The following is a 23,581-nucleotide window of genomic DNA, read 5'->3' on the forward strand; positions in this document are numbered from 1 at the left end:
CCCGGTGCTCTTATGGGCTGGGACAGAGAGGTGTTAGAGGATCTTGTGAGGCTTGGTGGACCAGAGTTTCCCTGGAGCTAGAGACAGAGATGCTGAGACAGAGTTGATGTGGTAGCTTTAATATGTATATTAGTGTATAGTGTGTGTAACATCCAGGAAATATCGTGTAATTATTTTTATTAATAAATAATTATTATGTGATCATTATGTGAATTTCAGTGAATTATCTGATGCTTGATAATAATATTTGGATGTTTATATATGATAAAATATGAGTATATTAATTTTGATATGTCCAGAATAAAATATAGATAATTAAGGTATTTTTATGGTAATTTTGGAATGTTATATGATTTTATATTGATTTATGAATTATTAATTATTTTCTGAATAATTACGAAACTATTTTACAAAGCTGGGAATCGTCCAACTTCAACCGTTTTTACAACCCGAAACTCTTCCGAAAACTCCTTCCTAGCCTAATCTGGTAATTTCGGACATTTTCCGTGTTTTAACTTTTTTGATCCAGATTACGGTTTGACCCGTACGCGTCCCGGCGCAAAATTTTCAATACGATAATCATTTCGGTAAATCAACAAAACCCATATTCTCAAAAGACGGGATAATATTACATTATTTTTTGTGTAAAGTGTTTTATAAGAAGCCCGGTTTGGATAATTATCCAATACGGGTATCAAAATGGATCATTTTTGTAGTTACTTAGCGGCTAAGTAACTAATTTATCGATCCAATACAATCCAACATGAACCAATATTCCATAAATATATATAGCTCTTTTATTATTTTATTTTATTCGTATATTCATAATCAATCAGTAGAAACCGATAAAATGCAGAGAAAAACCCTAAAAACACTGCGTTCTTGATAATCAAATGCACAAACGAAGGCGTTATCGAACTCCAATTCAAGCGTGCAATATATCACATTAAAGCTTTCGAAAAGTTCTTTCTGAATCAATCAACCATTTTTATGCAGAAATAAGGTGATTATCTTATTTAATTATTTTAATTCGAATTATTTAGTGATTAAAATATGAATTTTTGCAGACGTGATTATCTTATTATTTTGATGATTCCATATTGGAGAGCATGTTTTTCTGGTCAATTTCATATATTATACTTCAAAAATAAAGTTCAGTAACATATAGTAATTGAGGTTTGATTTTCTGAAAATTCAAAATTAGGGTTCTTGATGTTCTTGAGTTGAAATTTGGGCTTTTTGATTTACGAATCATTTGTTGATTTGGATGTTTAGATAAGATTTATCGTTGAATTTGCAATGGAATGGTATATAGAATTAAGGATTATAACCCCTGAAATAGTAAAATTGAAGTTTTGTTTAATTTCGTTTTATTCGTTTTTCATTTTGATTTTTCATATTATTTATGAGATGAATGCTGATTTTGATCTTAGGGATAGATTGTAGGGAATCAGGGATTTAATTCCATATATAAATCGATGATTTTGGTAAGGTATTTAGCTTCGTCGATTTTTTGACCAGAGTACCGTCGGCATTGGTGTGAGATTTGATCGAAAAATGAGGTTGGTGGATCGTTTGGACTTGATGTTGTGGTATTTGTGTTTCTGGGCTGTTTCTGGATAATTTAGGCTGTGAAATCGTGTTGAACGGAGCATTTTGGAGGCTGAACGGAGCTTCGCCGGTTTCTTTGAAGACCGCTGGCCGTTTTATGGAAATTCCAGAATTCGGCGGATGTTCTTCAAAGTCCGGCGAGCCTTGCCGCATATGGATCTGGTGGGAAAGACAATCCCGTTTTTAAAACTGTTTTTGGGTTTTCTTTTATTTAATTAAATCAAAAATCATTCATAAATTTTATAAATTGTTTTTAAATTCAAAAATTAGTTTAGTTAATTTTTTTAATAATGAATTAAAATTATTTTAAAATCTAGAAGATTATTTTCTTTATTTATTTTCAAAAATCTAAATTTTATTTAATTATTTATAATTTATTTTAAATAATTATTTATGGATTTAATTAATTGATTATTTAATTAATTAATTCTATAAATAGTTAAATAAAATGAAATTATTTATAATTTAGTCAAATAATGATTTAGAAATCATTTTTAGGTTTTAAAATTATTTAAAATTCAATTAATATTATTATTAATTGAATTATTCTTATTTTATTCATAATAAATCAACCGTTCATCCGGTTAATATGAAACGAATGCTTCTAGACTCAGAAAATATTCTGCTTCTATTCGGGACCTAAATTCTTTTGTATCAAAAGGGCTTTTGTTTTATGAATCATTCTGAGTCAGTTATCGATCGATAAAATACTCTTTTTGACCCGATTTCAATTCTAAACGTATCGAGACCTATCTTTTGACGATTCAACTTATGTGCTACATGAATTATGTAATTATATGTTATATAAACAATATGATTACATGCCTTATGTGTATGTGTTATGTGGAATATGGGTCAACGTGTCTTTTAAACGTTATCTGATCCGAATATGATCCTTATCTGTTATTATCGGATGGGTAGACGATAAGTAAAAGCGTAGAATGGATAATGATACATTGTCTGTTAATTGGAATAGCATTCTCTTATGATAGATACACCTAGTTCAAGGCATTCAAATCCAAGAAGTGATAGTGAAAGTAAAGTTTGATTGTGTGTTGTAATGGGACAAGTGGATACAAAATAGATGTGGGCAAAGAATGGTTATTGAAGGTTAGAAATCGAATCAATTAAGGCAAGTATTCTTAAACTTTCTTCTAAAATATTACAAATATTTCTTCATTCATATTCTAAGTTCAAAATAGTTAAATATTTTTATATTTCGCTGCAATTACTCTTATTTATGCAAGTACCTTTTTGATCTTGTTCCTTGATTATCGATTGCTCTCTTGAGCAAATACCCATTATTTCGGGTTATTTGCGAACCCTGAATCGGGATGTTTTAAAATCAAAGTGATTTGGCATCAAAATACTCTACGGACTGGATGGTTACGATGAGGGTCATGAATGAGCTGGACCCTAAGGGCCAGGGATGGCTGGACCCTTGATTATTAGGCCATAGTGCCTAGGTACTGTAATATCCGAGATATGACGTGTAATTATTTTTGTTAATAATAAATATTATGTGATTCTTATATAAATTTTGGTAATTATCTGTGAAGTGGTATCTGTGTTTAAATATGTAAATATGATATAATTTGAGTATTTTAATTTTTATATGTCCAAAATAAAATATAGAGAATTGTCATATCTTCCTATTTATTTTTATGATGATTAATGATTTTATTGGACATTTATGGATTTTATAATTTCTTTTTCCGAGTAATTACAAACTATTTTATATAATCGGGAACCAACCAACTTCAACCGTTTTTACGTTTTTATAACCCGAAACTCTTCCGAGAACTCCTTCCTAACTTAATTGTAATATTCTGAGCATTTTCCATGTTTCGACTTTTTCGATCCGGCGTACGGTTTGTCCTGTGCGGGTCCCGGCGCAATATTTTCAATACAATATTCGTTTCAGTAAATCAATAAAACTCGTATTTTTGATAAACAAGATCTTTTTATTGAACTATTATAATTATCACCTCGTAATACGTGTAACCAGGCGCTGAGACCAAGACCGCAGTAAAAATTGTACAAATTTGGATAATTATCTCGAAAACCAGTACCATTTGGATCTGTTTTTATAAATAAACGTACTATTTTATATCCGGAATGATCCAACGGGGTACTAATTTTCCGTAAATATAAATAGCCCTTGCCGTATTTTTATTTTGTACAGAAAATCATTTACAAACAGTTAAATATATAATTTTACAGAGAAATGAACCGTGTTCTTCGCGTTCTTCATGTTTTAAGAATCAAACGCAAATTTGGAGGTGATGTGGATCTCGGTTCGTGAAGTATGCGTAACCAAAACACTCGGATTTTCATGCCCTACCAAATTATGCAATCGAAACAATCGAAGGATTGGTAAAATCTCAATCTGATTTTTTTCAGGGTTTATGCTGAAAATTGGGGTTTTGATTTTTGAGGGTTGTCAAATGATTTTGATGTTATAATTAGCATTAATACGTCCATTACAATCGATTTGCGTAGTTTTTATGGATGTTATAGTTTAAGAAGTATTAGTTCAAGCTTTCATTTTTGATCGATTTTGAATTCAATTTTCTGGATTATATATGAAATAATTGTTATCTTTGATTACGTGAACATGTTGTATGGACTGTATACGTTAATTTGAGATGTTAAACGTTATTTTTGGTTGAGTATTTAGTTGAAGTGTTGATCGACCGGAAAGCTTCGAGTTCGTCGGTTTCCATGGCTGTTTTGGCCGGAAACGACGACCTCTGGCTCGTCTGGGATTGTTGTTATTGCGTATGAGTTTCCAGGAAGGTTTAGGATCGATTTGGCATGGAAATTAGGCCAGCCGAATCTGTCTTAGGCTTCGTCGGAGTAGGTAGGGCTGGCGGCGGGTTGGCCAGAATCTGGGAATTCCCCAGAAACCGGTGACTTTCCGGCCGGTTTTGACCCGACCCGGTTAAGATTCTTCCCGACCCATTTCTATTTAAATCTGACCCGGTATCGATCTTGTAATCCCCAATTGACTTACCAAATTCTCTTTCTGGGATTTCCTTTTTAAAATAATTCAAAATTGTTATTTTTAAATTCTAAAATTCATTCTAAATTCCAAAAGAAAAATCATTATGTTAATTTTGAAAATTATTTTTAATCCAAAAATAAATCTGAATTTTGTAACTAATTAATTTTAGTTAATAATTAATTATTTAATTAGTCAATTAATTTAAATATTAATTGATTAATTATTTTAATTACTTATTAATTAATTTTAATTGATTATGGAATCAGATTTAATTATTTAATTTGATTTAAAAATTGTGAAAAATAGTTTCGAGCTTTAAAATATTATTTTAAATTGTTTTCAAGGCTCGATAATTATTATAAAATTATTTTAAATCCAGATTCGAGAAATCGAACCCTGTTTAATTGTTTTAAAATGATTCCACGGCCCGTTTTAATTCCGAAAAATGTTCAAAAATTCAATTTGGAAAATCATATTGACCCCGAATCTTCTTTGAAAAATTATATTGATCAAATATCGTGTGTGCTATGTGTTATGTGCTATCTGATTGATGTATTATATGCCTATGTGGTTGTTGTTTGACTGTTTCAGTCATAGTTTTCAATTCGTAAATCGGATTTAGGTGAAACGAAGGGTAGATGAAACCTTATGACATTCATGTGACGATTAGAATAATGTGAGATGAATATTAATAGATACTTATGATATCTAGCAGAGTAAGCAAGGCATAGAAAGGGAAGTAGGTGATCAGAAAATGGAATTGATGTGTAGAAAATAAAGCAAGTGATCAGAGAATAGAAGCGAGGCATAGGAAAAGTAGACGAGTGGTTGTTGAATAGAGTCATTAGACGAGTACAAGTGAAGTTGGAATCAATTGTGATAAGGCAAGTACTTCTAAACCTTTCTCAAGATATATTGCAAATATTTCTAAATTATCTTGTGTCATATTGTTAATATTCAAAATAGCTCTATTTTATATTGTGAATACCTTGAATCATACGGCCTTGAACCCGGATCACATCATTTGATCTTTGAGCCATAAGCCTTATTCTTTGTAAATCATCCCTTGTTGATTTCCAGATATTAAACCACACAAATATGATACTACTCTCCAAATATATAACCACCAAACACTAAACACTAGAATATAATTGTTTGAACATACATAAATTTTTATACTCTAACCATTCTTTGTAACATCAAAGAACTAAATCTTGAAAAATCATTGTTCATCTAATACCTAATTCTCTTACCGGCTGGAGACCAATTCTTATACATACCTTGATATATCCTCGTGATACTCATGAATCGCATTATACTTTTATAGAAATGTTTCATTATTGTTGATTATGAACTTATTTCATTGAGTTATGTTGTTTATGATATTGAACTGCTTTAGAATTGGATAGTTTTCTTTAGGTGAACCAGATTCGTGGTTAGAGTTAGGCCAATGTGTGCCTTGGATCCAGTTTATAGAGCAGAGCCGTGTGCCTTGCTCGGGGTTAGTGCGTGACTGATCAGCAGCCTAACCTTGGTTTTAAAATTTAAAATGAATATCCAATTCTAATGATTGTTTAATAAGAAACTTGATTCCTCTGAATCATCTCGTTTGATCATTGATTAACCTCAGTTATTGTTATTGTGACTTGTTGAGCTAGTTAGCTCACTCTTACAAATCTTTTTATGTATTCTACAGTTAAGAAGGATACGGTTGATAGCGAGATTTTCCAGTTCAATGTGCGAGCTAGGATTCCAGATTGAGTTGGATGGAGCTAGCAGGAGCTTGCTACGGTAGTGAGATAGTAAGATTGTAACAATAATTTCATTATCAGTTATAAGGTAAATTAGTTGGGATTTGGTACGTTGTAATAAAAGTTAAGGTTGTGGCTTGTTTTCATACTTTAACCTGTTGCGATCCGTGGTTATGTAAAGCAGGGTCATTGCAAATAATATTTCATAGATAGGTTTATATATTGTGGATGTGTTGTGGACCCCAAACTTCTGACCCGGGTTTGGAGGGCGCCACAGGTTGGTATCAGAGCTACAGGTTATAAGTCACTGAAATAAGCCTAGATTGTCGATATTGGGTAGAGGGTTAGGATTAGGAATAGGAAGTAGAAAGATAAGACGTCGTGAGGTTGACTGTGACTGTATAGTAGGTCTCCAGCACGGTTCGTGTTGCAATTCGGGATCCTTAGCTTGCGACATGATTTTCAAACAACGACAATGGCAGATCCTGATTTCCCTGTATCATCTAATCATTTGGACCCTTCCGTTCAAGGATCATCATATTTTTCTCAGATTTGAATTGCACCTTGTTCTTCCATCGGTATTAATGGTATTACCTTTCGTTATGACAGTTGCACCTCTCCAAATTATTCTACGATATTCTATCACCTCTTGATACGAGACCACATATTCAATAACCTTCATTTGCTTATTTATGTTCTACTGTAGCTTCAACTATGAATGTATCTTTTCAGTTTACTCTACACCATGTTCTATACCCTCAGTTTAAAAACCTGCCTTATGAAACAACAGTATTAACGAGAATGGATTCGATAGCTACAGTAAATGGTAAGTACATGAGATATTAATAAAGGTGAGAAGGAATTTAGAAAGAAGATTCACGTGTTTCGGAGGATAGCTGTTACCAGATTAAATGGAGCCACTAGTGAATAGACCAACCTTGATTAGCTTGTGGGATGGACTAGAGGAATTTTGAAAGAATTAGAGAGAAAAGTACAGATCTGGAATTTTCGTAGAATTAGATGATGGTGCTATGATAAATGTGATATATAAAGTAATGATGTGACGTGATATAAGCAAACTTTGTTCTATGAAACAGATTTGTTGGCTGTTGGATAGACCTATCCTACTTAATGACTGCAAAGATGATGATAGGAGTACTACCAGTATGGAAGCTTTGAAATGAAGCTACGAATAAGATAATATGCAACGAAAGGTGAAGTTTTCGTCGATTAAGGAAGGTAATAGACCCAATGAAGGAGAGGAGATAAATTGAAGTGAATGGACCTTTGTGTAATCGTTTCTTTAACTTGGTATCTTGTTATAAGAAGGACAACAACCAACTCATATAGTAAAGACAATCAGATGTGTGATTTTTAAAATTTTTAAACAAGTTTTCAAAAAAGATTTTCCCTTACAAAATTTCTAAAAGCCTTTTTGGAATAAAATAAGTTTTAAACATTGGTTGTCAAGTTACTACTTGAGTTTTTTGTTTGTTAAAAGACCCGGATTACCTGGAAGGATACTGTTTCAGACTTAATATTGCTAATTCAGAATATGAAGTAACCCACATTTTTGAAGAAGTTGATCATTCCTAACCGTAAGGTGCAAGTATTATTTGATAAGATTAATAACAGAATTAAAGTTCAAAGAATTACTAAGATAATCAGAGTTCAAAGAATTCATTGATTTAACAGAAGCCTGAGCATGACCAGAGAAGATTGGGAATATTTTCAGACTTTTCTACAAAAAGAATATTATTAACAAAAGGATCGTTATGTTGAATGATTCATGGTTATTCTAAAAAAAGAGGAAACTCGAGGGTATCTGATAAGAACGCCATTATGATCGAATTGTTAAAGTATTATACGTATAGATATGATATTACAGACGCAAGACTTAACAAGTAAGAATTTACCATAATACTTAGTTTGCGAAGGCATTACATCGTACCTTCTAAAGTTGTTATATGACACAATTGAGATATGATCGAACAAGCTTGAAAGATGAATATAAGTGAAATGGGGATGGTGATCAATGGTATCATTCTTGTCCTCAATATTACAGCGTATATTCCTTTTTAAATTCCTAAAAATGTATGAACTTCTTTCCTTAATAAATTCTTTATGATGATATCAAAAAGGAGGATGTTGCATTCCTTTCAAATTAAATTGTTCCCCTCAAGTTTTGCTCTCTGATTGGGACAAACAGTTTTATGGTGAGACGCTTTGTCGGAATGACGAAGAGTCGGGTGGGACGCCACCTAATCATGTGTTGTATGCCAAATGGTATGAAAGACTGGCCATCTTAAGTACCAATGTGGTTGTCTCATTCATATTCAAATCATTACTTCTTCTTTCTTTTTAACTCTAAGTTTATTAAAATTGTGAATCCTTCTAGTTGTGTCATCGTACAGTCGTTCTTTACAAGGGTTTTCAAATAAAAGTCAACGTATTATGAACCAAACGGGCAAAGTTTCATCTACCTTTCATGCATGAAAAGGAAACAAGGGCATATGGTGAGGATTTCAAATCACTAGCCCTAGCCAGGGATGCATTAAGAGTCAAGGGAATCTACTTCAATAAGGAATACGTCTCCAAGAACGAGAGTTTACGATTTGTCTGTGAAATATGTTATCCACAATACGGATGTGATGACTGGAATGATTATTGCGGATACCTTATGCGTTAAAATATGGAAGGATATGGGAGAAACTTGATCGTTTATCTCTCAAGGTTTTGTTGATAAGATAAATTACCCTGTTGAATTGATAAGATTATGACTAAAGGATTAGCAAGTCAAGAACGTGTAATTATTAAATAAGTAAGTACCAACGGTGGAATTGAGATTTCTGGCAATAAGTTGTGAAGAATTGATATCATTTGAGATAAGAGAATGGGACATTATTCTAAGAAATGGATTAACTATTTAAGCGTAATGCCCAGATTGACCATCGTGATAGAAGACAGTTCTGAAGACGCCAAATGAGAATATGATGAGGTTTAGAGGACGAAGGAAGGTAAAGAACTTGTTAACAATGATTTAAGTTAAGAGGTTACAGTGACCAAGATGTAAGCGCTATGGGGATTATAAATAAAAGTCAGGAGCACACAAAACTTGAAGATTTTATAGTTTCAAGATATGTTTCCAGACGAGTTACCAATATTTCCTTCAGATAGAGAAATTGAGTTTATGATTGACTTAGCACCTGAAATGAAGCCAGTGTCCAAAGCCCCGCACAGAATGGCACCAGATAAAATAAAGGAGTTATCAGAGCAAATGCAAGAGATGATTAGAAGAGAAAGCAACTGAACCCAGCATACCCTCTAAAGTGTACCGGTATGATTTATTAATAAGAAAGATGGAAGTATGAGATTATGTGTCGACTAGCGGAAGTTCAACAAGTTTACACTCAAGTCTGATATCTGTTACCTCGAACCAATGATTTGTTTGATCAAATGAAAGAAGCAAAGTATTTTTTATAAGATTGATTTAAGATTGGGTATATTACCAATTGAAGATTGAACATATGGACATATCAAAGATAATTTTCAGAACTAAGTACTGTTATTATAAATTTCTAGTAATGTTATTTGGATGAACTGATATTCCAGTAATATTTAAATTTGATGAGCAGAATCTTGAAGGAGGATCTGGATAAGATGTATTTGTGTTAAGGTCAAAGGAGAACCATACAAATTATTTAATGATAGCTGGGAAGTCAAAGAAGAAAGAAGTTGTATGAAAAGTTTACAAGGTGAAAGCTTTAATGGTAGGGAGTATAATTCTTAGCATAAATAGTCAGTGAGAAGGAGACCAAAGGGAATCCAGAAGAAATTAAAGTTATTTTGAAAAAAGAAATACCAAAAGCACCAACAAAAGTAAGAAGTTTTATTATTGGCCGGTTAAGTCAATTCCTAAAATGTTTGATGTTGCAGTTGTGGAGAAGGAACTAGATGATAAATGGAGAAAGATAGATGCAGAAATTCAACCAAAGTTTGGGCTAATTCAGAAATTAGACAAAGTCTTCAATCATCACTCTCAAGTCAATCAGATTTCTATGAATGAAATAAGTATGAATTATATGGAGAAAGGCCAAACATCTTGCATCAAATCTCCAAAAGCAAATCTTATCATGAAGCCTAAAAGGAACTACTCAAGGTTTTCAGACAAAAATCCTATGGATATTATGTATGAGACACCTAGGCCAGATGAGAAGAAGCTGTTGGCTAGGTCAATTGCATTTTACAAAGATCCATCTGATTCAACACTTAAAAGAAGATTAGCCAAGATTTACAGAAATGGTAAGGAAATTTGTGTGGTGGCTGGACACCCTATATTTGTGGAAGCTAAAAAGGAAGAGAATGAAAGAATCAGGAAAGAAAAGAAGCAAGATGCTCTGGATGCTAAAAAGCTCAAACAAAAGAAGAAGCAAGCTGCTATCTTGGCCAAACTTCAAGCTGTAAAGATCAAAACTGAGATTTCTGCTCAACCGTCTATAATTGCTGAACCTCAAGATCATAAAATACAACAGGAACCTCAACAGACAAAGAAACCAAGGTACAAGCAAAGAATCAAGAGAAAATTGGACTTCAGTGATGAGGAAATGGAAGACTACATTCCCAAAAAGCCTACAACCTCAACTCAAACATCAAAATCCTCAGTGATATTTGAAGAATTCAAGGTGGTGGATCCAACTAGGAACATTCATTGGTGAGACCATAATTCCTAAGGATGAGCCAGTAGACTCGGATAGCTTTCCAATTCCTGAACTAAACTTTCCAATATTCAACAAGCCAAAGGAGACAAAGACTAGAGCAATCAAGAATGTGAAGCCTGTGACTCTTAGATCCAAGATCCTAACCAAATCTCAATCTACAGTCAACAAGGGAGATTTATTATACATCGGTGACATCAAGGAGACATCAAGGAGTTCTATGATATAAACCTTTACTTAGATGAATTGGAAGAAGTATGAGGAATTGATGCTCACAGACATCTTCCTGAAAGGCTGGTGTTTAAATATAAGGGAGGAAAAGAGATAATATGGCAACTTCACAGAATTCTTCTAGAAAGCCAATCTGTTCTGATAAAGATCTACTCATCTTTCATAAAGAACTTTGGATACAATGTGACTAATGAAACGATGAGTTTGGTTGATGGTGGTGAATTGATATGGTTGTTGGTTGTTTGGCTGATTGTTGGTGTCGGCTTGAGTATGACTGGTAGTCTAAAATATAGAGGAGATGATGCCCAAATTTTTGGAAATACCCTACTTTTAAAGGCAAAAGTATACTTCTGTGTGTTATTAATATTCCTGTTGATACTCCAAATGATTGCGATCTCGGTTCCTGAAAGAAGTGGTTGTAGCCAAATTGACTTTATATAATCGGCCTCTGATTTCATTTAGCTAGTCATCTCTTGGTTCGATTGATTAATTGAAAGAGTTAATTGGTTAATTTTACCAACTTATAGTCTTTATATGGAAATCGATTCCAATTAGATTAAGTCAAATTCTGATGTGATTTTCAGATCCGAAATTAAAGCAATGAGAAATTTGGAGGAAGTAAGGACACCAGTAGAATTCAGAAGTTTAGCGGAATCAGCGCGATGTTACTGCAAGTGTGCGAGGCTTTAATTGGATAAATATGCCATTTCCAATAGATAAGAGAATTAAAAAGTTATTTGCACATTCGAGTGAGAAGAACATTTTCAAGAAATAAAGGGGTTCAAGATATGAGCCAAGAGAAGAAAGGAAGAGAATGAAGAAAAGAGCTTGAACAAAGAAGAGATTGGAAACTACGCCAATATAGATGTTGCTAGATGATTAAAGAAATTTTATCATCTGCAATAAAGTTTTATTAAAGGATCTAAAGGTATACCAATATAGAAAGACCATGTAATAAGAATTATTCCAAAATATCGGAGAACGCGCGAATACAAGTATTTGATGTATGATATAAGCTGACAATGTTGGCATGTGAACTAAAGAATGAGATGTCTTAATTATGCAGGAAAGACGATGTATATCGGGCATATATCTCAATAATTTGAAACATATCTTCAATACGAAAAAGCCAAAGATGTGACAGAGAATAGTTGGAGTGGATTAAAAATGAAAGTTGTGCGATTAGTGATTATGTGAGTATAGCTCATTAAGGAGCGATATAGAGAATCACTTGAAAACCAGAGATGAAGCAAGCATTATTTAAATTATCAAGGATAGGTTAACCAAACCCCACCATTCTTTTATTAACGAATACTTTACCTAAGGAATAAGTTGATATCACTACAAGGAGATTGTGGTGCGCTATCAGATTCAAGTATGGATTGGAATTGATCGATATTATTAATATTTTTGGATAGAAGTATAGTGAACAATTTGATTAAACATTTGTAAATTGAGAAAGGGAATGCATCCCAAAAATACGGTTAAGTACTAAGGGCTAAAAGAAATACCTAGTAACCAGACATGAGGAGAAAATGGGGAAAAGCATCAGTTGAATCATTATTAGGTTATCCCAAACCTAGTCATTCTCTTTTATTAATGAACAACTTGCCCAATAAGTGGGTTAGTTGTTGCTTGAAGAAATGGTGGTACGTAATCAAATCCAGGAATTGACTATAAATGATCAATACTATTTGATTGGAGATTTGACAGAAATATTTAGAATACGGTGATTTATGTCGAACCATAACAGTATATACCACTCTTAGATAAACGAACATTTGGTAAGGCAGAACTAAAATAGAGGAATTTGGTTAAACATCATTAACTCAAGGAATTCATATTATTCAAAGAATATGATGCAAGACATAGATGTCAAAGAAGGCTTTCTGATAATATGACATAAAGAAAAGAATAGACGTTATATGTGACTAGACGTCAAGGGAGAGCATTGTAGTTAGTTCTGTATGAGACCTCCTTGGAACCAGAATAAATGATAATATGGGTTAGAATATGCGGGTGATACCTCCAGGTTAGTAAATTTTCTCTACTCAATTATGATTCAAGGGAATTAAGGTATGATGATACGTTGTGCGTCAATCATATTCAGTCGAGATTTTCTCGTTAATTTTTAATTCTGGAGTAATTTCGAAAATGTTAGAAATCGAGTACACCATGTTTTCAGTATATCATTCACAGATAGAGAAAAAGATTAAAGGAACGATGAAAGAACTTCGAATATGATTGGAAGCGATTACGAACTAAATTAATTGAATGAAGAAACATGTGGGAATGAGGTTCGAAAACCAGTAACTATTGCAATCATTCATCAGCATGAATTACTAGAATTAGATAGAAAAGAGAATTAATATGCATTATACTGGTCCTTTTGAGACATTAAAATAGGCAGGATAAGTGGAAATAAGTTGGCTTCACCGCCACCCGTATAGCAGGTTCATAGGGTGTTTATATGTGTATACTAAGGAGGAGTAATTTAGCTCCATTATATATATAAGATGGAGACATGAGTTGAATTATACGAGTAACTAATAGAATATTATGTCAGCAAGAGGCTGTTAAGATATGATTGATGATCCAAGATAAAGTTTATGAAAAGTTGTAAGGTTGAAAGATCCACCTGAGAAAATGAAAGTGAGATACTTGAATGTATCAAAAACACTTGGATTCTCTAGATCCTTCCAGAATTACCTCAAATATATATATATATATATATATTTAAATCAAATTTTTATTTCTATTTTCCCAAAAATCCTCTAGATTCTTCTAGAATTGTGTAGAATTGGGCTATATAGGCTTTTTACAAGCCCAATTGCTGGTTGGTGAGGCTATATAAGAGTGAGGGGGAGTGTGATTTCATTCACACTTCTCATTCACTCCATTTCCAGTTTCTCATTTCATCTCTCAAAGTTCTCCCCACTCTCTTAGTCCGTAAGAATTTTTCGGCCTTCTTATCCTTCTTCAAGGTTTTCAAGCTCTTCTCCTTCATCAATGGCAGACAAAAGTTCCGAGAGAGCGGCTAAGATCGCTTCCGCTTCAAAATGAGGTAACGATATCGAAATTCGCTCTTCTTATATATCCTTATTAGACATGATAAACACTAGAGGGGATGAATATCCTTCTAATGCACATTTAGATTCATTTGATTATTGTAACAAATGGTACAATATAGATTTTGATAAAATGAACACAATTTATAACGTTCGTCCCCCTCTTAGGCTAGTTCTCGCTGAAGGTGGTGATCGTACTTGCCATTGGAAGCCCGACACTCTATTCATTTATGCAGACGCCCTTATCGCTGGGCTTACGTTTCCTTTTTATGATTTCATTCCTGTCTTACTAGCAGATTTACAAATTAGTCCCTGTCAGCTTCCTCCTAATACTTGGAGAAACATTCTATGTTTCATGGTCTTGTGTCTTAGGAGCGGTTTCCCTTTGTCAGTAGCAGTCTTTAGGAAAATATTTTAGTGTTACAATAGTTCTCAAAATACTTTTGGTTGGGTCTATATTAGACAAAGGCCCAAATGCAAACACATCTTTAACAGTGCTTCTATTCCTGATAATAACCAACACTGGAGGAGCAGTTTTGTCGAGATCAGGTGGAAGAATGGAGACTGGGGCACCCTCTTCAGATCTTCCTTCGGAAAGGTCAGCGATGGTAGCCTCAAATCCATTCACCTAAACCCCGAGGAGACTATAATTTTTAATAAGCTCACCCAGGATGAAGGTGCCACCCCCAGCTGGACTTAATTAGAGGAGTTTTCCTTGATCCATGTGGGGCTCTCCTCAGTTTCTGTACAGGGTATTTTTCTTCCCTTCTTGCTTTTACTTTCTTCCATGCATTATTAACACCACTTATTTTTGTTTCTCTTTTATCTTTGCAGCTGCTAAGGAAATCAACGAGGATAACGTGCCTGTCGTTGAAGAAACTGCGAGGATGAAGAAGGCTCGGCTCGCAGGGTTGGACACCCGAGGAAAGGCTTTAGAGCCTAGCTTCTTGAGGAAGCACAAGGAGTCTCCGGTGGAGGCTTCCTCTGAGGGAACTGAAGTCCTAAATGTCCCTGTTTCTGCTGCTGCTCTCACTTCTGTTGCCACCGGTGCTTTCCAGCCTCTTTAGGGATTCGGTCGTGGGAATACTGTGGTTGGATCCACGAAACATGCGTGGGATTGGTCCTACCACGGTGTGAACCCTAAGGACCTTAATGACATCGTGGCTGGCCCAGATTTGGAGAGGATAAAGCTCAAGGGTGCTCAGTATTTGGCCACGGTATGATCCTTCTTTAAAATCCTACTCTTTTTTATATACTTGTAGCATTCACTTGCCTTACATCTTTGTTTATTATTTTACTCCAGTCTAATGCTTATTTCCAAGGGGCTGTGAGGCAAGCCGAGTCGTGGAAGAAGGCTTCGGATAACACTGACAACGCCCTCAAGAGGCAGCAAAGAAAGTACGCTTCCCCAGAGAGAAAAATGAAGCACAAGGAGGAGGAGCTAGGAGAGGAAAATGTTGAGTTGGTCGTTATGAGGGCCGAGAAAGAAAGAGCGATTAATTCCTATCTGGACTCGGAGGAGTTTACTCAGTCCATGAGGGTTAGAGACAACACGGTGTTCCCTGGATTTTTCAGGACTGGCTGGGACACGGCCCTTGGGACCATGAACGAGGCTTGTCCCGATATTAACCCGGCAGATTATGTGTGCCCTGGTGATGAGGTTTTACTACTGAGGCTTCATACCCGAGTAGTTGTCTCGGATAGTACTCCTCAGGACCCGCTTCTTCCTCCTCCTGAATCATCTTCTCGGCCTTCAGCAGATGATCATAGCTCTTCTTCCTCCGAGACCGAGACTACTGAGACATCCAGCGAGAGTGGAAGGGATGATGATATGAATGTCGAGGGCACCTCTGCTCCTTAGGGTTTTACAAGCCCTGCGTTGCTTATTTATCTTATTTCGTTCTTAAGACTATCTTATTTATCGAACCTTGTACTTCTTATTTGAATCTGGTTTATTTATCAAACTTTATGCTCTTATCTCCTAAATTTAGTTTATTTGTCATGCCATATGGACTTTAATCATAATTTGGAAACTTTATAAAATTCATAAATCTTTGGGACTCATCCCTTACATAAGTCTTAAATAAACTTCAAACTTGAAAGAGTAGTCTTATAAAACTAAAAGATGAAATCCTATACAAGCAAAGCTTCAAGGTGCTTCTCAAACTACTTGTCATTTTGACAAGTGAGAATCGTGCTCAACTATTTTACACATAGTAAATTTTCAGGTTCTGTGCGTTCCAGGTTCTTGGGACTTCAAAACGTTCCATGGTCTCCAGCTTGTAGGATCCTCTTCCTTGAACACTTTTGACCTTGTATGGCCCTTCCCAATTTGGGGCAAGTTTTCCCTTCTTCCCAACGTCGGAAGCTTCCACCTTCCTCAGAACCAAGTCTCCTTGATTGTAAAACCTTTCCTTTACCCTTAAGTTGTATTAAAAAGAAACCTTTTTATGATATTCTACTATCTTGGCATGTGCCTCATCCCGTACTTCATCAATTAGATCAAGGGCTAGCCTTTGTCCTTCCTCATTTTTTTCAGCATTGTATGCTTGGATCCTGAGAGACGAGTGTGATATTTCCACAGGAACAACCGCTTCTGCCCCATATGCTAACATGAATGGAGTTGCTCCAGTAGTGACTCTACAAGTAGTCCTATAAGCCCAAAGCATTGAGAGTATTTCATCCACCCAATTATTCATGGATTTCTCGATCCTCTTCTTTAGATAATCTAGAATTATACGATTCGCCACTTCTGCTTGCCCATTCGCTTGCGGGTGAGCTACGGAGGTAAACCGTAACTCAATCTCATTTTCCTTTCAACACTTCTTGAATTCCTCATTATTGAACTGTGTTCCATTATCGGTAACAGGATACGGGGAATTCCATATCGGCACATGATATTTTCCCACAGGAATTGTGCAACCTGCTTAGTTGTGATCTTGGCAAGGGGTTTGGCTTCCATCCACTTAGTGAAATAATCTATGGCTACAATCAAGAATTTCCTTTGAGCTATGGCCATGGGAAAAGGCCCGAGTATATCCATTCCCCACATAGCATAAGGGATAGGAGAATTAATGGAAGTTAGCATCTCAGGAGGTTGTCGAACAACCGGTGCATATTTCTGACAACGTTCACACTTCCTCGCATAATCTTTGGCATCGGCCATCATCTCTGGCCAATAAAAGCCTAAACGGGTTATCTTATAAGCCAGTGCTCTGCCACCCCAGGTGTTGCCCACAGATACCTTCGTGTACTTCTTCAAGAGCCAAACGTGCCCCATCAGGTCTGAGACACCTTAAGTAAAGAACCACATAAGATCTTTTGTACGAAATCCCATCGATCAAGGAGTATCTCAGTGCTCGAACAGCCAACTTTTGTGTTTCAGTCACATCATTTGACAGCCATTCAGTTTGAATATGGGCCTTAATAGGATCTATCCATGATGTCCCCAGCCCTATAGGGGCTACAAGCTTAACATCAATGCTCCATGTTTTTAAAACACAGAAGTATACGCTTCCGGAACTTTTCTCTATCTCTGATGAAGTAAACTTAGACAACGCATCTGCCTTAACATTTTCCTCCCTTGGAATTTTTCAACATGGCATTCATCGAATTGAGTCATTAGAGCCCTCACTAAGCGGACGTACTTAGCGCCATTGTATCATCTCTTGCCTCAAACTCTCCTTTGACCTGGGATATGATCAACTTCGAGTCTCCACAGACTTTTAAGTTCTTGACTCTCAATGTCCCTGCCAGGCCGAGGCCAGCTATCAGAGCTTTATATTCTGCTTCATTATTTATAGTTGGGAAGTCTAGCTTCATAGCATACTCAATCAAGAACCCATCGGGGCTTTGTAAAACTAGACCTGCCCTGCTTGAATTTGTTTTTGATGCTCCATTAAAATAGAGAACCCAATATTCTTTCTCCTTAATATCCTTTTCTTTGTCTCCTTTATCACCTTATGTGTCTTGAGGTATAGTATCTTCTTGCCCCCCGACTTCTTGGTTGGGTATGGTACATTCCACCACGAAGTCAGCCAATGTCTGGGCTTTTATTGCCGTTCGTGGCTTGTACTTGATGTCAAATTCTCCCAATTTTATTGCCCACTTAATCAGCCTCCCCCTAGTTTTGGGACTAAGAATGATGTTTCTCAAGGGCTGATTTGTTAACACTTCAATTTTATGAGCCTGAAAGTAAGGATGCAATTTTCTTGAAGCCATTACCAAGGCTAAAGCAAACTTCTCAACAGTCGAATAATTGAACTCAGCTCCATGCAGAATTTTGCTAACATTGTATACGGATTTTTGGACTTTAAGTTCCTCCTTAACCAAAACAGCACTCAAGGCATTTTATGAAACGGACAAGTATAAGTACAAAGTTTCATTCAGAGCTGGCTTGGCCAACAACGGGGCTTGAACCATATATTTCTTTAATCCTTCAAATGCCTCCCGGTTTTCCTCAGTCCATAAGAAATCTTTAACCTTCTTCAGGGATTTAAAGAATGGAAAACACTTGTCCCCAGATTTGGAGATGAAATGTCCTAGAGCTGCAACTCTTCTAGTGAGTTTCTGAATGTCCTTTATGGAACGCGGTGGTTCCATATCTGTGATAGCCTTTATTTTATCAGGATTAGCCTCGATTCCCCTCTTGGAGACCATCAGACCTAAAAACTTCCCAGATCCTACTCCAAAAGCGCACTTTGCAGGATTTAGCATCATTTTGTGATATCTCAACACCTCAAAGGCTTCCCTCAAATAGGTTATGTGATCAGCTTTTAATAAACTCTTGACTAACATGTCATCAACATAAACTTTCATAGTTTTGCCAATAAGGTTCTTGAAAATCTTATTTACCAACCTTTGATAGGTGGATCCTGCATTTTTTAGACCAAACGCCATAACAAGACAACAAAAAATACCAAAGTCAGTAATGAATGATACCTTTGGGATATCATCCTTATACATCTTGATCTTCTTGTATCCACTGAATTCATCCATGAAGCTCAGCATCTCATGACCAGCAGTAGCATCTATCAATGTATCTATCCTTGGTAATGGAAAATAGTCTTTAGGGCATGTGTCATTCAGATCGGTGAAATCTACGCACATCCTCCATTTTCCATTAGCCTTCTTCACCATTACAGGGTTTGCTAACCATTCTGGAAACTGTATCTCTTTAATGAAACCAGCCTATAGGAGCTTCTCTACTTCTTGCTTAATAGCTTCTTGTCTCTCTTGAGCAAAGCGTCTTTTCTTTTGCTTCACAGTCTTTCGATTTGGATCCCATTCAGCTTCTGAGTGATCAGTTCTGGGTCTATACCTGGCATATCAGCTGCCGACCATGCAAACATATCACTATTCTCTTGTAAAAACTTCACCAACTTCCCTATGAGGGGCTCTTCTAGTGATGCTCCAATGAAAGTTACTTTCTCTGGATCCTCGGGAGCCAAAGGAATCGGAACCAAATCTTCTGCTGGCTTTCCTCTTTTCTCATCATTTTCACGGATATCCATATCTTCAATAGACAGAACCTGCCCCCAACTCCATCAGCCCTAAGAGAGGCCACATAACAACTCCTTGCCATCTTTTGATCTCCTCTCTCTTCTCCAATCCCATTCCGGGTGGGAAACTTTATTACTGAATGGTAGGAAGAAAGGACTATTTTGAAAGCATGTATTCTCATTCTCCCCATGATTGCATTTTAAGTCGATCCATTCTTTACCACTACAAAGTCCAACATCTGAGTTGCTTGTCTCGGTTCCTTACCTATGGTCATTGGCAACTTGATTATCCCTTCCACAGGGCACTCCACTTCAGCGAATCCATATATCGACATATCGGTCGGGGTTAATTGAGAATCATTGTAACCCATCCTTAAAAAGGTATCATGGAGCAAAATGTCCACCGAGGCACCATTATTTACAAAGACCCTCTTCACCGGGTTGTTCACTATTATCGGTGTTATGACCAGCGGGTCATCATGAGAAAATTTCACACCCTCCAAGTCAGAATCATCAAATGCCATTGTCACTCCTGTCCTAGCCCTCTTCGGGGCATCCCCAACAATATGCATAACTTCTCTAGTATATGTTTTCCTTGAGTTTTTGGATGAACCAGCAGCAGTTGGTCCTCCGAAAATTGTATTTATCACAGGCCTTCGGGGTCATGGTCCTCCAAAGATTGCATTTATCACTGGTCCCCTAGGCTGGGGATTTCGCCCCTGATCATCTTGGTCCCTCGTACAATCATCAAAATTCTTTCTTCCGTTGTTATTCCTATCTCCTCTATCTCTAGTGTACTTGCTCAACCTCCCTTTTTGAATGAGGAACTCTATTCCATCCTTCAATTGTCTACACTCATCAGTGTCATGGCCAACATCCTTGTGAAATCTGCAATATTTGCTCTTATCCAGTTTGGTAGGAGCAGCCTACAGGGGCTTATGCCAACGAATATCTTTATCCTTCTCAATTTCCATCAAGATCTGGCTTCTAGGAGCATTCAACTTAGCATATTCAGTGAACTTTTTCCCAGGTCCTCCTTTCTTCGGGGTTGAATTAGTGTTTTGCTCAGTTCTAGGATACTTTTCCTTAGCAATATATTCCAGGTCAGTCTTTCGCTTCTTTCCACCAGCGCGCTCGTTATTCACTACCGTCTTCCTCATGCTCTCCTCAACTTTGATGTACTTCCCGGCCCTGTCTTGGAGCTGTAATATGCTTTCAGGGGACGCTTGGCTAGTGACATCTTGAAGAACTCATCCCTAGTTCCCTGTTGTAGTGATATCATGGCTATCTTGTCATCAAGGTCTGGTACCTTCAAAGCTTCCTTGGTAAAACAATTCAGATAGTCTCTCAAAGACTCTTTTGCCCTCTACACAATGCTCATGAGGGATGCTGAACTTTTCTTATGCACTCTCCCACTGATGAATTTCTTAATAAAAGCCTGACCTATCTCTCTGAAGGATCCAATAGAATTTGGAGGCAAATGGTTGTACCATCTTTGAGCCATTCCCGACAAGGTTTGAGGAAAGGCTCGACATTTAATAGCGTCATTCACGGGCTGCAGCAACAGTGCATTAGAGAATGTCCTGACATGATTAGAGGGGTCTCCAGTGCCATCATATGCCTTGATGGTGGGCATCTTAAACTTTCTTGAGATATGGACATTCATTATCTCTTCAGTAAATGGTAGAGTGGGATCGTCAGGATCTCCTAGGGGTAGAAGATCACTTGGATCAGCCCTTGGGACAACAACCCTTCTCTGTTTTTGACTATCCAGGTCTATGATTGGAGGAGGATTTCTCCTCCTTCGTGGTAGTGGGGTCTGGGGGTCAGGTGCGCCTCCAGGTCGCGCTTCAACCTTTGAATCTCAGCCTCGTGAGCCCTGATTCTCTCCTGCACTTCTTGGGGATTTGTCCCTCGGGTGCTCCTAGGACGCTGGCTACCATCATGCATCGGTTCTTTACCAGCACACCTCCTTCTTGGGGCCGCATCATCATCCGAAGATTCGAAGTCTCTCTCAGTATAAGGATCAGAGAATTCTTGATCCTCCGGGATAGGAGCCAAACCACGTACATATTGGGGCGTCTGCCCTTGTGCATCACTCTGATTAACATGTCCACTTCCTCCAACCTTGGGGTAAAGGGGCATCCCATAAGGGGGTTAGTGGTCACAACAGTTGAATACTCATACCCAACGGGTCGAAAACTCACACGTGTATGTAGCTGCTAAAGTTGGGAATTCGTCCCTTGAGGAGCCGGGGGAATCGTCCCTTGTGGCTGAGGTTCAGTTGCCCCTACCTGGGCTCCTCCTTGGGTGGCGGCATAGGTCGAATGTAGAGGTATCTCCACTGTTGATGAAATCGTTGGGTCATCCCATCTGGTGTTCCTTCAAGGGCACTGTTTCCACTCCGTGTTCTTGCCATTGTTGTTGTTATGCATTCCCACAGACGGTGCCAAATTTTATGGATTAATAACTAAGGTATATCAATTGATGTATTTATTACGAGGGTTCATGAGCTTCAAGGCTCTTTTTGACTGCTCTTATGTCTCGTGACTTGATCTGCCTTAACAAGATGCCTACGTACCTTGCTGATTGCCAAGGATCAAGTCAACTCCAGGATTTTCCTTTGTAAATATTCTTTTACTTACTTTAGAATCAAATATTTGAATCTTTGGATCTTTGTATAATAGAGTTGCCTTTCTTCCTTTAACTTTCAAAGTTTGAAGATATTGGTTTGCTTCAACACCAACTTCTTTTTCCAGAATACCTTGGTCTTCATCAGCAACAGTTGTGACTTGTGAAGTTTTTTGCAGTTTAGTAATCACAGTCAATTCTTCAACTCTTCTTTCATTTCTCTTGCTTCCTCTTTTAATCTCCTTCTGTTCCTCCTTATTACCTCCATCAGAATTTTCATCATTAGTACATGTCAATGTCAGTTGTTTGCGTTTAGATTTAACAATATTGTCCCCCTTTTTGGCATCATCACCAAGCAGTAGAGAAAGAATCAGCTTCATTGAATTATGTACTTCAGTAAGTTGATCAAACATGTGAGCTTGATTAGCCTCCAATCTAGCTTGACTGCCTTCAATTGAAATTTGTCTGGTAACTATCGCTGAAATTTGTTTCTGAATTTCCTGATGAGTAAGCAACTTTGAAGCAATTAATGATTTTTTAATCTGATTGATTTGAGTAGTTGTTGCTTCATGAGCTATATGTAAAGATCTGACAACCAAAGTAGATGCTTTCAGATGATTTAGCACATCAGGATTTGTAATCTTCTATTCTGTTGTTTCCAGATGTTCAACTGCACGTGTTCTGGAAATAGGATATGTAGTATCTTTCCAATAAGCATTCCAGAGATTATCAGAATAATCATGCTTCTTCTTAGCATCTAACTCTTTCATTTTCTGTTGTCTAACATGCTTAGGCATATCTTCAGGAAAGAAAAGATCATTCTCAAGATCTAACATAGCATTAGATACATGAGTTTCTTTACCATCATTAGTTCATCAATAGCAGCTGGATCTTGCACTAATTTCTGAATTTTATCTTCAGCTTTAGTATGCAGAATAGAATGAGAAATTGATCAAGTGGCTTTAGAAGCTTCAACACCTTTAGCAGTTATCTCCACATCTTCAAGTATTGTAGATAAATGAATTGGAGCTTCAAAATGAACTTCCAAGAACTCAGGTCCTCTAGA

This window comes from Apium graveolens, chromosome 5, assembly GCF_009905375.1.
Source record: "Apium graveolens cultivar Ventura chromosome 5, ASM990537v1, whole genome shotgun sequence".
In the NCBI taxonomy this organism is placed as follows: Eukaryota; Viridiplantae; Streptophyta; class Magnoliopsida; order Apiales; family Apiaceae; genus Apium; species Apium graveolens.